The sequence below is a fragment of the Tupaia chinensis genome, unplaced genomic scaffold (genome assembly GCF_000334495.1).
Source record: "Tupaia chinensis unplaced genomic scaffold, TupChi_1.0 Scaffold000192_1, whole genome shotgun sequence".
In the NCBI taxonomy this organism is placed as follows: Eukaryota; Metazoa; Chordata; class Mammalia; order Scandentia; family Tupaiidae; genus Tupaia; species Tupaia belangeri.
In genome coordinates, this window is record NW_006159667.1 from 1,598,895 (window position 1) to 1,605,202 (window position 6,308).

The following is a 6,308-nucleotide window of genomic DNA, read 5'->3' on the forward strand; positions in this document are numbered from 1 at the left end:
TGGGCTTCCTCACCGCGCCCTCTGCGGGGAGCAGGGTAAGATTTGCCGCCGGCAGCAAAAGAGGAAAGCAAGTGCCAAACCACAGGAGGAAAAGCCCCAGCCCCAAACTCCCCTCAAACGCTGGGCTTGCTGAGAAAGGAGAATCCCCCTCCCCCTTTTATTCCCTTTTCCGCTTTCTTCCCTAAAACCGTACAGAGGGCAGCCAGGTGCGCCGTTTCTTCTCAGATCCCTGTAGAGATTTGCTGTTCCTGGGCACAAGTAGATAGCCTGCACACCCAGAGTCTGGAAGCGAACTGGGGGTGGAGGTTACAGGGATGGGGGAGAGGGAGTGGGCACCAGGGGGCGAGGGGCTGGCCGGGCATTGGAGCTTGATTGGGTGTCTGTTGATTTTACGTTGCAAGGAACAAGGCAGCCACCCCTCTTGTCTTTCCATGATTACATTCCAATGAGGAGGTTTAGAAACGTGGGAGGCTTAGCTCGGAACTCCCAGGGCTTGGAGATGTGATCCCCCAAAAGTTTAGTTGGCGAATGGGAGACTGAAGGGTGACGGGAAGCGGGCAGGCGCGCCTAGGATGCTCCACCAGGGCGTGTGACGGCAGGATTTTAAAGCGCTTTGCTTCGGATTGCCTGCCCCGGGTGACCTCCTGGACCTTCCCTGGCGGAATCCGGACTTGCCCCGCCGAGATGACGAGGTACCTTCGTTATGCGAATCTAACGCGAGGGATTTCCGAAGTTAGCCGCTTCCGGGATGAGTTGGGGTAACCCCCACCTTCCTGAGCGTGGGCTGGGTGGATGTCTTACCAGGATCTGGGGAAGATGGGGTCGCGGGGGAAGCCGGGCGTTTTAGGGTCCTAGAGACTCGCATCCCGCACAGCGCACGTTCTGCCTTCTCCGAGTTAGCCCGGCGAGGTTGGGATTTCCTTGTCCCCCCACCCCCACCCCTTTTCCTGGCTCTCAGGAAGACGCTGGAGTTCTGTGTCCTGTTGGGGGTAGGGGTAGAAGAAAAGGTCTCGGGGATCCTGTGTTTAAAAAACCGAAGGCAAATGCGCCCGGACCGCTCCTCCGCAGCACCCGCGGACCGCGTGGCTCCAGTTTCTGGCAGACCAGCGCGGGGCGTGGGCGCTCGGGGCAGCCAGGTGCGGAGGGGGTCGAAGCGCTCCTTGCCCGCCGGAGGTTGGATCCCTGGGCAGGCAGGGGGACAGGGGCGGCGCAGGAATACTCGGGCAGCGCGGGAAAGGCAAGAGGAATGGGGTATTTCCCCTAAGGCCCTGGGCTTTTCCCAGAGCTGGGCTTCAACAGCTCAAGGAACTGAGAAGAAAAATGAAGATGCGGCGAAGAGGGGACCGAGGCAGGGTGAGTGGCTGTTGTTTGAGAGAGATAGAGATAGAGATAGAGATAGAGATAGAGATAGAGAGATAGAGATAGGCAGAGGTAGAGACAGATCTCTCAGCCACACCGAAGAACCAGTCCGTCTGCTCAGCCAAGCAGTTCAGAGATCCCCTGAGGTTTGTATACTTGGCAAAAATATAACAGAATAACAGTAGCAACGACAAAAAAAATCAACAAAATCCCAAATGAAATGCAGAGGGGCACGCAAGTCACCCAATTGCGCAAGACGGCATCCCCCATCCCCATCCCCCAGCACCCCACCCCACGCTTCCCTGAAGAAATGCTTCCTTTTGGCCCAAGTTTGCCATGCCTGGAGTCAGAAGGTATGCATCTACCCAGGGTAGCCAGGGCTGGGGAGGGAGACGGGTGGGGAGGGGGCGGGAAGAATAGATCCAGTCGCGGGTTGCAGAAGCCAAACCCCTCAGTCTCCCAGGAGAGTCCTGCTCTAGGAGGGAATGCCTTATTTGCCATTTCGGGCTGATCCTTTCCCAAACCTAATGGTGTGAGAGTCTCTAACACCCAAGAAGACACTACAGTCTCTGCCTCCACTACCATGACTGAATGCAAATCCTGCCAAGGGACAGAACTGGAAAACAGGCTTGGTAGAGGAAATATTTACAAGACAAATTATAAGGGAAGAAAAGAATTCCGAGTGTAGCTTGTATTTTGTTTGAAAGGAAAATAAAAAAAGGAGCCACCAGCAGGTAGATCTTGGATAAACAGTTTATTGCACTTGACTATAATTTCCATTTTCCTTTATGAAATTGTTTGTCAATAATTGCAAATGGCTACAGAAACCACTTTACTATACCTTGGTCACTAGTTTGTGAATAATATCTTCAAAGAGCTCTGTAGGAGACAGAATCAGCTGTGTGAAATTCATTCTCTGGTTTTTGAAAATATGTGGCTTGATAATTTTGAAAAGAAAACCCTATCCACCAGGGAAAATAAGTCAAGATTTTTTAAAATGTAATTTTCCCATTTCTGTGTCAACTACAGGTTGTACCATATCTAAATAAAGAGAAATTTTGCTTTTAAATAAGGGATATGGAGAGAAATAGATGAGGGAAGGCTCTTTAGAACAATTTACCCAGAATAAGGAAAAAAGATGCTGAGAGCACAGCTCTATACTGTTATTTAGGCTCAATTTGTGCTACTTGGTTTGTGCTAGCTGGTTCTGCCCTATTATGTCCCCTCTGCGAGTTTTAGCTGCTTGAATAATTCTAAAAACATCCAAATCGAAAAAGGAATAGAAAAAAGGAAGAGCTGAGTTCCAGTGAGTGCAGGAGAAAGTTAGAGGTCTGGAGAGATGTGTTCTTTTTGAAGTTGGCTGGGCAGGGTGAAGCTGCTGTGGGGCTCATTTAATTGGTATTTATGCAGCAAATAACCTGGCTGACATTCACGTTGGCAGCATCGTGTGCCAGTCTTTGTGTAAGAATGTCCCATTGTCTTCAGGGCATGACATACAGAGGCTGTGCACACAGGCTGGGATGGCAATGATATTTTCCCTTCCAAGTTTCTTCCCCATTGTCTTCCTCCAGTAGTTAGAATACCCAACATAAAGAGGGTCTTGCTTTAGTCTGTGGAGTTGCCCTGTCACAATGTCTTAAAAGAGGATGCTGCACATTTTGTGTCCTATTGGACCTCCAGGAAAGACCTGGCTACACCTCCATGCCAGTGGAGTAGGCTGGCTTGCAAAGGTTCAGGGAACTGTTGCTTTTTTCTTGATGGAACATGATGGAGCATCACTAGATTCACACATGTAGTTTGTTCAGTAGGGACAGCTACATACTGTTCCAGAAAGAGGCTGAGCAGAGAGCCAGCTGGATCATCTTCACAGGGGGTTTTCTCTCTGCTAGGAATTTGGATTTGGCCTGCATGCCTGCCCTTTCTTCCTTTCTTCAGGTGTTCTCTTTGATTTTTATTTCTACTTGGTGCTTTGGCAAGTTGTGATGAACTTACCCACATCTTGTCCGAGGATCTCCTTAGGGGGGTGGACATTGCTGTTGGAGTGATTTGAGGGTGCTGTATGAGAGGTCCAGGAAGAGTACGTGGAGATGGTCGAACACCCATATTGCCACTTTCATAATTTTTTTTTTTTTTTGAGAGGTTTTTGCTATAGGGAGCGTGCGCTCGCCAGACTGACAGAGACAGACAGAGAGACAGAAAGCGAGAAATCACCACCCAGGGGGGATGGCCACGCCACAATCCCTTCTCCTCCATTCTCCTCTTGGGATCTTGGGCACACATGCACACACTCCCGGCATGAGTTTTAAGCTACTGGGTCCAGGACGTGAACCGCGGTCGACTACTTGGGAGTCCAGCGACATAGCCATTACACTAACTGCTGGTCCCAACCACTTTCATACTTTTCCAGCTGCAGTTATGTTTAAAGACAAAGAGCTTCTGGCTGTTTATTGACTTCACTTTTCTGGTGGTAATGGTCCTTGTTGATAGAAGCCTTGCAATCCTGCTTACAATTTAAGAAGCTTTCTTAGTGTCCTGCTTTTATTACAGAAAAATATTTTCTCGCCACTTCCTTCAGAATAGGCCTTTGGATGCTCCAAGTGCCCTGACCTCCCTTCTCCAGGTCACATATTGTGCTTCTTCTGGATTTTCTTCTTGTGTCCTTTCCAGTCTTCCTTTGAACTCTTTGCTCTGGATCAGAGCTGTCCAGGGTTGCTTCCTTCCTTAGATGCATGACTGTTGTAAAGGTCTGACCAGTCCATGTATGATGTAAAAGTGGTTTTCTCAGATATTCTAACTACAGTATACCAGTAAAATATTCTTGTTCTAGGGCTGATCATTACATTAATAGTAACCTTGTATATTCTTACAGCACTTGGTCGTTTGTAAAGTACTTTGTACCCACAACTTGATTTTACAACCTGAAAGGAGGCTGAAATCATTTCCCTTTTTAATGTTTTTATTTTATTTGTTTTTCTCTGAGAGAGAGAGGGAGAGGCAGGTACCATCAACAGGGTGTTTATGTCTTGATTCACCACCAGCCTCAACTATCCAGGACCATGGAATATGCATGCCCCTGATGTTCATAGGGAAATGCTAGGACAAAAACCCAGGACCCTTATGCATCTTGAGTGCAGCATCACTACTGTGCCACCATGGCAGGTCTTATTTCACATTTTAGAAACAAAGAGACTGAGCACAGTTTAAGTGTCTTGCTCAGTGTCATACAGTAAAGTATTGAGTGGGGTAGGAGGGGGGAGTGAAACTAGAATCAGGATCTCCCAGGACCTAGGACATCCCACTTACAGTCTGCATTTTCAAGTCAGGATTAGTTCAATATCCATCATGGTCTTTTGCACTCATGGAGTAAAGGAAAGAGCTTGCATTTGAGTCCTGGGCTGAGACTTTAGACATGTCACATAATCTATCTTATCTCAGATTCCTCATATCACAGGTGGGGCTGTGATGCCAACCTCCTAAGTGTATTTTAAGAAAGACATGAGATAATGTGTGTGAGGCTCCAGGTACACTGTAGGCATTCAGTGAGTGCTGCGTTCACCTCCTTTCCTCCTCTCATCTGATACATATTTTAAAAGTGGCTTCTCATTGCTTTAATTATGTTTATTTTATGTAATAACTCTGTTGTAAAAATAAGGGTGCAAATTCAATTCTGTGAAATCAGATTGTGTTTTAAATGCACAGGAGTTAGCTGTTTAAAGGAAACGTGGTGAATTCTTTTGTAATGCAAATAATCACCTTCTAATTTATCTGTTTAGTAAGTTGAGCTTCTTGTGTATCAGATTTTCTTAATATGGGGCTTGCTTGTATAAAAGAGCTTTCGCAGCCCTCTCTCTCTCTGATGAGGAGAAAGTCACTCAGCTTGCAAACAAAATCAGTTATCATGTTCAGTTGGCAAAGCCTTGCTCTGATATTTGGGCATAATCTCATATTCTGTTATTATTAAATAATAGAATCTCAGACTAGGAGGCTGGAAGATACCTTAGAGATCAAACAGTCTAACTCACTCATTTCACAGATGAAGAAATGGCAGCACACAAAGGTGAAGTGACATATTCAGTGTCACTAGCCTGTGACTGTGAGACAAGGATCCAATTCCAGACCTCGGTTGTCAGGACATAGCTCTGCCCCATCCCTACTCTGCCCCAACAAGAACCCACTGCCATGCACACATGTTGCAGCATGGGAAATGATCCAGAAATACGATGCATTTCTAAAACAACCAAGAATTGCTGCAAGTGTGAGCAGTTTTGAGTGAAACTGCTGGATTTGCAGTGTTAGGCTTTGATGACAATATTCAGCTTAACCTTTTTTTTTTTTTGTCAAAGAGCTGAATGAAATGCAGCATAGAAAGGACGCTTTAGGTTTTTTAGGAGGAAAAAAAGGACAATTCTTGGCTAATGAGAATCCTCTATTCCTTAGAGAGGATTTTACTATGTCACATCTTTTTTGTGGTTGTTGTTGTTTGCTTTAAAATTTTGCCTCAGGGTGCATGTGCTTGCAAGAGAGAGTCAGAGAGTCAGAGAGGGAAAGAAAGCATCTCCCAGTGGGGCATGGTCATGCTGCAATTCCCTCTCCTCCATTCCTCCCTCCTTGCAGGATTTTGGGTACACTCACACATACTTGGAGTGTTTCTCAAGCTGCCAGATCAGGGATTTGAATCCCTGCTTAGCCATTGGAGATTTAGCTACCGTAACCACCACACTACAAGCTGGCCTGAATGTTATATCTTAATTGCACTTGCTAAATGCTGGAGGAAGGCTTGATGGCAAGACACTGATAGACCCTACTTGTGTTAGTGGGTTTGTTTCCCCTTGGCATTGGGTTGTCCAAGAAACCCGGTTTGAAGCAGAGGTGGTGGGACAAACTGTATTGTCTATTCATAACCCTTTGAGATTCAGAAATAACCTTCCCAGAAATGACCCTAGATTCCT

The 6,308-nt window shown here is 46.7% G+C and overlaps 1 protein-coding gene across 1 annotated transcript in view; it reads left to right on the forward strand.

The window, feature by feature from the left end:
• Positions 1–6,308, forward strand: part of GRM8 (glutamate metabotropic receptor 8) — a 398,612-nt gene continuing 392,304 nt past the window's right edge. The window contains exon 1 of the mRNA XM_027771183.1: positions 1–35. The gene's annotated coding sequence lies outside the window, so the exon portion shown is untranslated. The remainder of the gene's footprint in view (positions 36–6,308) is intronic.